The sequence below is a fragment of the Sitophilus oryzae genome, unplaced genomic scaffold (genome assembly GCF_002938485.1).
Source record: "Sitophilus oryzae breed Bouriz unplaced genomic scaffold, Soryzae_2.0 scaffold_213_pilon_pilon, whole genome shotgun sequence".
NCBI lineage: Eukaryota > Metazoa > Arthropoda > Insecta > Coleoptera > Curculionidae > Sitophilus > Sitophilus oryzae.
The window spans coordinates 373253-385435 of NW_022146767.1; the positions used below are offsets into that span (position 1 = coordinate 373253).

General features: G+C 33.3%; 1 protein-coding gene across 4 annotated transcripts in view; it reads right to left on the reverse strand.

Moving 5' to 3' along the window:
- LOC115884220 (cyclin-dependent kinase-like 1) overlaps positions 1–12183 on the reverse strand; it is a 33699-nt gene that overhangs the window by 14145 nt on the left and 7371 nt on the right. Inside the window, exon 1 of one of the 4 annotated variants that reach the window (XM_030902723.1) lies at positions 11667–11837. The exons of the other annotated variants lie outside the window; for them this stretch is intronic. The gene's annotated coding sequence lies outside the window, so the exon portion shown is untranslated. Of the gene's footprint in view, positions 1–11666; positions 11838–12183 lie in introns of those variants that run through there. 4 annotated transcript variants of the gene reach the window in all.

A 12183-nucleotide genomic window follows, 5' to 3' on the forward strand; every position in this document is an offset into this window, starting at 1 on the left:
AGGCAATGAAAAAGCAAATGATCTAGCTAGAAAAAGGGCAAACACTCCACTAACTGGAGCAAAACCGCTCTATTTTCCAAGCGGAAACCAACTAAAGGCTCTTCTACACAATACACATTAACTATTGTGTAGAAGCAACATACAATAGATCTGTAAGGTCGCGGTGATTAACTCCCCTCCTAAACATTCTACATTCATTCTACAAGGACCATCTCATTGTCTTGTCCAAGGCTGTAGTGTCGTGGTCAGGGAATTGCACCAAAACGTATAACGATGCCGGATGGGACTACCCTGTCTGTCGTACCAGGCCGGACCAAGAGGAGACAACCTCACCAAAAACCTAAATCCAATGATTCACGGACTAGGTCGAAGGGATGCGGGGCTAGATAGAAGACTAGCCTGTACTGGTCTCAACCTTGGGGCACCAAGGGGCCACCCATTGTATTCTCGTCTCCCTTACTTCTACACAGAGAAGCAAGCTCACAGAAAACCACAACAGAAAAGTCTTTTTTCGGAAGTTAACTAATTTTTCAGAAGTTAACTTAAGACTTAGAATTTAAGTATTTTTCAAAAATATTTGTGATTTAAATCTTTAATCTGAAACAGAAAAAGGTTTAAGTCCTTAAAAATATTTAAGTATTTTTATAAAAAACAAATTTTTATATTCTTTTATGATAAATATTCAACAGCAGCATTTCTATTTGAACTGTTATGCGGCATCGGCAGCCAGACAACAAATAAATAACAATACTCAATACAATTCAAGTAAATCTTCGACTCCGTTTATGTAGCCCGAAAGACGAACGAAAGGAATTGATTTCGAATATATTGAAGAGTTCCTTAAAATCCCCCAGCCCTTAGCTTATGTCATCGACGTATTACATAGTGATCAAAACATATCGCCACTTTTTAATAGACATGTTTCATTTCGATGACATCTAAACTGTAGTGGATACATATAAAGCATTACAAAATCGGTTAAATTTTATTAATAATATATTTTTGTGTTTATAGATATTATGGAAATTAACCGTTTTATTTATTTCCTGTGGTTTTAGTCCCCATTTGTATCTACAATAAGTTAATAATATAGGTTATACACAAGAAAAATTATATTAACATTAAAAAATAGGTATGTACTTAAATTGAATTTTAGTCTTGATTTGGTTTGGTTATTTAATTTGTTTAGTTGGCGGTAATTATTTTGATTTAAGTCATTTTGCCGACTTAACTCGCAGATCATCATAATTTAACCGTTGATAGGTTTAGCTAGATTTAACTTAACCAAGTAAACAGTCGCGTGGAAGTGTATTATCGCCCAATTTGTTTGCTAGGCTTATTTCTATTCGCGCTTTTGCCATTTAATCAACCATATCTATACGTTGGTCGAATTGGCGTGAAAAGTTAACGTAAGCGGTTGAATATTCGACCAGTGAGTATTGGTGACACTGAGTTCGCTATGTGTCATATTGGTAAAAATTGTCGTCTAAGCATTTTCTATGCAAATTTCGTATGATAAAAATTTAAAAATATATTTAAGGTCTGTTCTTGGAAGAATCCCTAACTAGTCAGCACGTTTCTCATTGGTTAAAATGCGTAGAAACCCCTGATTGCTAGTCTGGTTTCTATACATTTCAACCAATACAAAACGCGCTGACTAGTCAGGGATTCTTCTGAGAACAAGGCCATAAACAAATGTATCTGTGACGTTTATTTCTTTTTATTTAGTGCACCAAATTTACGGCTCGGATGATATTTTCTAAAATATTTAACATATCCTGTATACCGGGTGCGTCTCAAAAGTGGCTCACCCCTATAACTTTTTTATTTTTTCAGATAAAACAACGAGATTTGGTATGTTAGTATATGACATAAATTGGGATTGATTGATGTATTCAATTGTTATCGGTGAAACCGGAAGTGACTACAACTTTTGATTTTTAAATGGCACCCTCGGTATTCTCATTTACATAAATTTTTTTATTCGATAGAAAATGACATTCTGAATCGAATGACTATCATATGTCAATTTTTGACATAGTCACTCAAAAACAAATTTTATTTTAAATTTCAATCTAGAGTGCCATGGCTGTGTTAAAAACGCTAATTTTTAATCAAGGAGCCTTGGAAAAATAGATTTGATCGTCTAATGTTTTTAGTGTCTTGTCCTGACCGGTAAAAAAATGCCCAAATCGTATTTTTAATCATATCTCAATTTTTTCAAATAGAACGAGGGTGGCTCATTAGCATATTTGGAAAAACATTTTTTTACGAATATGTAATTTGATACCACACATTTGATATTTTGAGACAAATTGTCGTTATGCATGTTACAATCGCATGTTACAATTTCAAATAAACCATATGCCAAAATGTCAAAAGTTGACATATGATATGTCATTCGATTCAGAGTGCCATTTTCTATCGAATAAAGTAAAAAATACCGAGGGTGCCATTTAAAAATCAAAAGTTGTAGTCATTTCCGGTGAAACCGGAAGTGACCGAAAACAATTGAATACGTCAATCAATCCCAATTTATGTACGTTATCTGAAAAAATAAAAAAGTTATAGGGGGTGAGCCACTTTTGAGACGCACTCGGTATTTTCGATAATTTCTCATAGGATGCGAGTTGAAAAAACAAAATTTGATTTACTTGATATGGGCATATTTTTGAGTAGAGAGCTAACAGAGATAATCAAAATGAACTTACTCTTTTTACTTACATTGGATGATACATACAGTTTATACATTATATACATTAGGTCATTACATATTATAAGTCATAAAAACGACTTAAATTACATTATATTGATTTAAGTTTTTACGAAAATGACTTGTAAGAAAATTATTTAAATCATTTAATTTTTATGTTAAAAATGACTTAAAACTTAAATCATCTGGATTTTAGAAATAACTTAAGACTTAAGATTTATTTAAGTCTTTTTGAAACTGAACTGTTGCAGCTCTGTAATCAGACTGGTTAGAAAAAAGACTGTAAAAAGAACAAAACGATTATTAAACGAAAATGTCTCTGATTCGTTTGCAAAAGTCAACTAGGAGACTTTCCCGCTTATCGATTTTATTATTTCATTTCAGAAATGAGAGATATAAAGAACGGGATGTCATGCCATGCTGGAATAAATTATGGAAAAAGATAGACCCATCGTTCGTGGGGTGTTCGGTTACAAAAATAAACTGGAAAATATTTTTTTCTACCTCGTTATAGCCACGTAGATGAAAACTTTCCAGAACATATATTTCTTTGGAGGAGCTATGAAAAATTATTACGTAAGAATCACTCATGAAATATATGATTTTATCGTAAAATATCAATAAAATACTTGAATTGCCTATTATTTGTAAAATATGTGAAGATAGTGCTTTAATAGTATCCAAAAAAAGTACCGCTAGGAAGTATTTGGAATATATTTAAACTTTTAAGATGGTATTTTGGTCAGCATCAATTGCACAAATCTGACTCAATTTTGTAACCTACATTGTAACTACTCTAGTTTCCAAGACGCCAATCATGAAACTAGAATTTGGGATACACCCTCCTCCTAGTCGAGTTCCAGCCCACCAACGGATAGAAGGTAATGATCAAAAACCTGGAAGACTTAGAAGATATATAATAAAAAATAAGAAGGTTATAGAAATGTTCTATAACCTGGAATAGTAATCCTCTAACGGTCTAAGACACTCGAAGAAATTTCTCAGGACATACGACCTAGAAAAATCAAAGATTTTCCGTCATTTAAGTAGATGGGATTAAAAACAAATTTATTAACAAATGGGACTAAAAATCAACATCTCAAAAACTCAAGTGATGACAAGCCTAGTAATTGGCGGTGGAATATATATTAGCCAATATCAAATAGAAGAAACAACTGCTTACAAGTATTTCGGATACGAAATACGTATAAGCCAAGATAACGGACGAATAGGACTGACTTAGGCCGTCTATGGACGATTGAAATAAATTTTCAAAGGGGCACTTCTGATATGTTTGAAAAGAAAGGTACTCAATCAATGCGTACTACCTGTTCTAACGTATGGTGCGGAGACTGTAACATTAACCAAGAAAACAATAAGTAAAATCAGAAAAACGCAAAGAGCAATGGAAAGATCAATGTCGGAGCTATCTCTGAGAGTCAAAGTACCGAATATCGAAGTACGGGGGGGAGAGACAGAATAACTACTTTGAAATGGAATTGGACAGGGCACATTGCAAGGCTAAACGATGACTGATTGATGAAGAAAATAATAGAATGGAAACCAAGAAGATGATGCATTCAGGAGCAGAGGCCGTCCTCCAGCCAGATGGCACGACGACTTAAGGCATATCTACAATAACTGGATGCAAATAGCTCAAGATATCGAGTTATGGAAGCAACCAAAGGAGGTCTACGTCCAGCAGTGGACTTTAGTAGCTGGTTGATGGTGAAGTAGAAACAATCTTCGGATTGTCACGGTTTTTTTTTCACAGGACACTGTCTCCTCAACTCAACTCTTCAAACTCTTCAGTAGATTGAAGCTAAGATCCAACGGCGAATGCAGATTCTGTGGGGAAAATGGGAAAACACCAGAACACTTCATCCTGAGTGTGCCGAGATGACAACCATTCGTGTCATAATCTTTGGTACGACTGATATCGGAGATGGAGAACTAACCTCTATAAAATCGTCTTAGATACTGGCTTGTGTAAAAGCCCTGAGACTGTACGATGAGTTATAATTCAAGAAAGAGGACCCAATAGATCTATAAGGGGGGGGGGGGCGGGTCGCGGTGATTAACTTCTTCCTCCCCATACAATCTACAACCCACAATCTAGCATTATTTAAATAATTTCTGTTACTAAAATTTACCGTTTCAATTATATCAAATATCTTGGAATAATTGTAAGCTTGTCGCAGTAAAAAGTTAATGTTAAAGTACGCCAGCATTATCCAACGAAAGGTTTTGTAATTTCCAGTCCCCCTGCATAACCATCGCGTGACATGTTACATAATGTGGAAAACTGCCCAGTGGTCAATGTGAAGCTGAAAAGCCGTTGGCCAATCGGCAATCAGGCGCACTTGAACACTTCGGTCAGAATTGATTTGCGAAGGGTTACTGAACTCCTAGTTCATAAATATTAATAAACTTCAAATATACTGAAGTTTAAGAAATATTAAAAGCAAATTTAGGAATGTACCCTTGCAGTTTTATAATGTTTTTTTTAGGTTGTTGAACTTATTACCATTATATAAAACTAGCAAGAAAAATTTAGTAAAATTTTATTAAAAATAAACGTTTAGAATACATCCTTTGCAGTAGTGTTAAGTTTGTTTTAATATTAAACTTTCTCCCATTGATTATTCCTTAAATTATAAAGGTCAAAGTTTAACTTGGAAGTTTTGGCATAACTTAAACTCATCCAAACAACCCTTTGCTGGGAGCTCAGAGGCGTGGAATAAAATAAGTTTCTGAACAAACAAAAAATAACTTTAGACTTGCTTCAACTAAAAATATCTTTGTTTAATCACAGTTTGTCACGTCTTATTATTTTCAGTTTTTATTTAATTTTTGTAATATAGATTTTAATGTAATATAGACCTAATTCAATCAATCCATATAGTATTTGTAAAAAACTGCTTTACAGAGTGCTCAATAGTCCTAAATTTTAAGTTATCTCTATCTATATCTTTCCTGACTTATTATTTTTTCATTCAGATGGTTGCTAATGATATTAGTGAATGAGTTCGTTTAGTAGAAGAAACCTTTGGCTTTCATATTTGCAAAAAACAGTAAATCATTCGTTACAGGTACGAAAAAAAATATACAGGTACAACCATAGCAATATATTTAATTAATTCCATATTCACGGTAGATTAGATTATTGAACTTAATGAAGTGATTATTGGTCTACTTCAGGCCTTGACTATCTTTTAATGATATTTTGACTACGAAACCCCATCATCCACGAATCAAATCAAAAAATCGTCATTTAAATGAAATTTAATATATCCATACATAGGACCAAGGCTAACTTGACCGTGTAGGCACGTGTCACTGTGACAGTTAGTTTTGACGTAAGAAACGTGTCAAAAGTTGATGTTGTCCGATCGCGACCAAATTTGGTGGTTAGGGTATGTGAGCGACGGTGCACGTGGTCCAACCTTGCAAAGTTGGATACGACGTTTCGTTTAAATCTTCATCAGGGTGGATACTGAAGAAAAACGAGTGTCGATTTTGGCATAATTGGGGACGGACTACAGGATGACGCCTTCGACGTTTCGAACCAGTGCATCTAAATGAACGAAATTATCAGGATTTTTCTTAATAATGGGTCGATTGGAACGAAACTTAGCGCGTGGATAGATGTACCCGAATGAAGTTCTCAGATGGACAGATAGGCATACCGACACACAGACAGACGGAAATAAGAACGGAAGTTTCACTTCAAATATGCGCACGTAGTGCACACATAATTTTTTTTCATGTACTCTTTGTGTTTTACTTAGTTTTGTGCATTCTTTCACTTAAGCAATAAGTATTTGATACATATAATAAGTAAGAATGGAAAGAAGGTACTGGTTGTACATATTTCTCTTCAAGCGTATTTCACTTGGGTATGCTTGATAGTTGAAAGAAAGTTAAAACAAGTATTTACGCGAAGAATATTAAACGAGCATATTAATATCTACATAAAATTATGAAACAATTCAATTATTGAAAAAAAAATCGGAAAAACATATTAAAATAATATATCGTGTTGTAGCAGATTGAACCATCAAGTCATGCCAACAGTAAATTCTATAAATAAGTAAATATTATTACAACTTGTTCCAACTTACAGCAAAGCAAAAAGTGGGACCGATGCGTTTACTACTTTGTACTTAACAATTAAAAGATACTTGACAGGACCGGCTTTAAATCTTTTAACTTTCTGTACAAAACAATGATATTTTCATTTTTTTTTAATATTTCTGGTGGTTTTATTCAGGACTAGATAGAATATTTAATTATTCTAGTAAAAAATTGAAATCATTAGAGTTTTTTTTTCATTCCAACCATTGGTACCATGTCGTGTGTCATGTAATATAATGCCCATTTGGTATTGATTTTAAATAAACAAAAATTACATATATACAGAAAAGTGTAAGTCAATAAAATATATTAATTAAAGAAAAGGAATGCTTTGACAGATCATATTATTACCCCATAATCCATAATTACACATTACATTCATTTGACATTTCATTGCGATAATTTATCTTATAAACAACATATTTCATATTTATTATTTATAACAACATATCAATTTATCTATTAAAATTAAACAAATTAATTCTTTAAGGAATAAATACTTATGATGAAAGCTAATTTTAGTAATTTTTAATTTTTGAAAAGTCGACGTACGATGGTAGGATCTAGACAATCCCGCCATCTACCAGCCAAACGACTCTAGCTAACATAACTAATGTCCAAACACTCATTTTTGAGAATTAGATAAGAAATTTCTAATTGTGGATAGTGTTTATGAAAATACGGCTTTCTAGAACCGGCACTGGCATTAAAAGGGAAACAAAGGAATGAATGATGAGATATTCGCATGACCAAGTTACTAAGTTTTAATTATCGTAGAGAAGAGACACAAAAGGGATTGTTTGTAATTGATGACCTGATTAGATATGTTTTTTCATGTAATGGACACCATTCTTATTTATTTTTCGTAATTTAACCTATTCAGGAAGATAAACACGATAATGTAAAACACGTGTTTCAAATGCGTGATACTTCTATCCCTTATTATGATATACATGCAATTACAATGACATAAAGGTAATCATATATTTGTTTAACATTAGAAAATGTTCTTCATCTAAAATGCTGGAAAAGATATGTTAAGTTTTTTAGATAGGAACTGTCGGAAACACGAAATAATCTTATCCGATAGCCAAGCAGCCTTAAGAGCGATCAACTCAATAAACATCAATTCGAAGTTGGTCAAAGAACGCCTAGAGAAGATAAACAAAATTAAGCAAAGAAAATAAGTCCTCCTACTCGGAGTGCCAATCCACCAAGAGGTAATGCACTAGCACGATCTTATAGCTAGAAAAGGAGCAAACATTTCACTAACTGAACCAGAACAATTCAGCTTCCCAAGTGAAAACCAACTTAAAGGAGAACTCAAGAATCTGGAAGACTTCTGGAATGGTATCTGGATCCTCCAACCCCCCGGTCTAAGACACTCAAAACAATTTTTCAGGACTTACAACCAAAAAAATATCAAAGATTTTCCTAGATTTATGAAAGAACGATCTTTGGATTGTCACGGTATTTTTAACAGGACACTGTCTCCTCAATGAAGATTGAAGCTAAGAAACAACGGCGAATGCAGATTCTGTGAGGAAAATGGGAAAACACCAGAACACCTCACCACTGAGTGTACCGGGACGTCAACCATTTGCACCATAAACTCTGGTACGACTGATACCGGAGATTGAAAACTAACCTCTGTAAAACCGTCTCAGATACTGGTTTTTGTCAAAGCCTTGAGACTGTTTGATGAGTTATAACTCAAGAGAGGGAGACGCAATAGATCTATAAGTTCGCGGTGTTTAACTTTTCCCCATGCAATCTATAATGTGGCTTAATCAGTCAATAGAAAAAATATTTGCATGTTTAGTTAGCCATTTTAACATCGTTTTTAATCGTTTGATAATGATAGTTAAATTATATACTCCCAAAGTCCAAATAAGTTTTTTAGAAAACTTAAAGTGGTAGATTTCTGTAATTCGCTCTCTTGGATAAACTGTAGAAATTATACAGGCCCGGCAATGGATCTCTAGGCATAGGAATTACATGCATTGGAATGAAACGCCTATAAAAAGTCTATGCTTAAACAGAGATGGACAACAACTTCCCCGTTTCCACTTCCACTACCACTGTCTACTTAGACAAACTCCAATAAGATAACAAATTTTGGAAATTCCGCCACCTCCCATCGCTCATGATATCCATCCCCCTGCCCTTTATTTATCGCCATTATTTTATTTCCGTTCTCGCGCCTCCGCAATTCGCTATTCCGTCGCCCGTCAGTTCATCACAGAGTTGCCAGGTCTACCGGTTTCGTCTGTTAACTACCGATCTACCGATTTAAAGAAAAATCTAACGATATGTTCAACTGCATCCTTAGTTTTTACAATAGAAGCACTTTTAAAAAGCTGACTTATTTGACTAAAAATTAAGCGACTGCCGCGTTGGAATCTGTATAATCTGACTTTATTATTGTTTCATTAAATTTTATTTAGTAATAACACACATACAGGTCATCGTTCTGTCTAGTTGCAGAGTTACAAAGATATTCCTAAAAATCCTTATTACTCCTTATTAGGCGCGGTATTGGCGACATACCCGAAGAAGTTGATATCTTTTGAAAATATTTTGTTTCATTCATCTACTAAAGTTGAATCCATATTTTCCCCCAAAAAATATAAACAAAAAACAAAATTTAAGTTAAACAACCTAAATTCGTACAAATATTTTAGTGATTTTCCTGTCAAAAAATATATTAATATGAAAAAAGAGTTGAGAGTTGCTACAGCTTTTCCATTGAAATGAAATTAATTTTAGATATCACTGATCAAAATTTGTACAAAGGTAAAAAGTGACTGCTACACTAATTTGTGACTGCTATCTCTACAGTACGTCTGTCCGTTCTATAGCTACGGGGTATCCGTGAGAGGGGAAACGATATTCTCTCGATGTTTTTCGTAAAAAATTAGACGACGCGTCTCATCAATAAAAATTCGACAAATTTGCAAGTAGCCAATGAAATGAGTGGGCGGAGCGGTTTGCGGTGACGTACTCGTCAAGTCGACGTATAAAATATATTGTTGTTTATTTAAATGTTTTTTGTCCGCATTCCTTTCGTAGACACAGATCCAGCAGACGTACTGTACTTGTTATAGTTTTATATGTTTTATTAATATATTAATCTCGATATTAATATTATTTAATTCAATATTTTTTTTAATATCAAATAATATACCTAGCTATTTCTAATTCTTGTTATATTTATTGTATTTGTATTTTATTTGAGTCATCTATTATTACGACACATAGGAATGCTAATTTTGGACTTTAATATTATATTTTATTTTGTTTCTGTACTTTTGATTTTTGTTGAAGATCTACCGAGAATTTTGTTCTCGTATGGAATTATAATCTAACAAACCCGGCAACCCTGTTCGGCTACTTCTTATAAAGTTTTTTCGGCTCCTTTTTCACCGCTGCCGCCGACCGACGGTGTCGGGGCGACTGCTAGGAAGATCGTACAGTATTGCCATTTCATAGAATTGCACTTGTTATTTTAGAAATGATTTCAAACTTCTGCATGTTACTTTTTGTTTTAGAAAGAAGTTGTTATGTGCCTAGAGAAAACATCCTTAAAATTGTTTCGTACTTTATTTAATATTTCATTATAAGCAGGCAAGATAATGGGATTAGAAGATTTGGGATTTGGGATAAGCCAACATAATTTCGATTTCATAGAATGGCAACACTGTCCGTCCTGTTTCTATTTTTTTTTATGCTATTCTATTAGTAGGCGATAGCCCCCACACAAGCGTCTTAAAGACCCGCCCGGCGCCCCCTCCCGCTGAGGCTCTCTCGTCGTATCACTTCTATGATCGCTTCCCCTATACGATGGTAGGGAAAAGACACTTTATCCGTCTCTGTTGCACTGCAGTGTATTTTGCAGCCTTACCATCTTTTTTTATCGCATTGAAAACCTCCTATTGCTAATGTTCCTTTGCCAGCCGTGTATATTTGATCACCCAGTGTATAACAATTTACGTATGTCTTTTTTAAGTCAAAGGAAAATGATTCTCAATTTAAAGAAACAATGCGTGCCTAGACAATCAACACGCAGCCCTTCTAGGTATACATTCACTGATTGCCTACCCTATAAATCAATCAAAATATACTTACTTTCCTAATACACATGCCCTTTTTCCATATAATATAAACTAATCTTAAATACTTTCTAAGTATTTAAAATTAGGTAGTTTATATTATATGAAAAAAGAAGAACACAAAGAAGATAAGAATAAATAATATTTGGTTTATTTATACCAATCAAAATCAGAAAAAAAGTTTCCAAAATTTGTCCGTCGTTACTTACTTTTAATCTTTTCAGTTATTCCTAATAAAGAAAAAACTATTAAATCTAATTCATATCGATTCTCAATTTACTATTTTCTGGCTAGTATTATTGAGTATTTTTAGATTCTTTTTATTTAACCCAGTGTATTTTTTTTTACCTTCTATTGAAAAATATTTTAAAGAATTTATTTAAAAAACAGTTAATATTTTGATAATATTTAGTTAATAAGTAAGTTCCACATTTGTGACAGTCTCATAGCTGCAAACTTCTATGAATCTTGCTACACAAACAAAAAACTTTTGTCTGTGTGGCAATTTTAGTGGTGATAGTTCCAAAATTATGTAAAAATATGATATTGTTAATATAAAACTTTTTTTTGCTAGAATATCACTGAACAGGTACTCAATGACAGATCTCAAAGGAACTTCAAAGGAACTTAACCTATCCAATATTTACAAAAAATAATTATTGTTCTCTAAAAATATTTTTTTGTACAAAGCATATTTTACTTACCATTCAAAAATCATCACTTTTTAAGATCAATTTAAATAATTCTATGAAAATCTAAATTTCCACAGATAGTGCGCTTCTATGTGTTTCTTATTCATCTTTTAATCAATGAAAAAATAAAATCAAAAATTACTTTGGTTTGATTTTTCTTATAGAATTATCACTCGTCACTATAGGTAATATAATGACCTGGGTTACCATAGACACGTTTCTATTGCGAGCGCCTGCTTAAAACTGCGTTTCCTATGCCTCGAAAAGCTTTTGGGGGCCTTAGGAAGTTGGAGTAAGCGTAGTCACGCTTTTCCACAGGTGAACGGAAGTTATTTTATACGGGGGACCGTCAATAAGTTTTGGAATAGTCACAATAAATAAACATATAAAATACCATGATATAAAATCTTCAATAAAAATAGATGTTATAATAATAATTTAACAACAAAAATATCAGATACGCTACTGAGACACCTAAGTCAATTTAACGTATCCTAGTTATTTTTGACAGGTTGTAAATAAAAGCGAA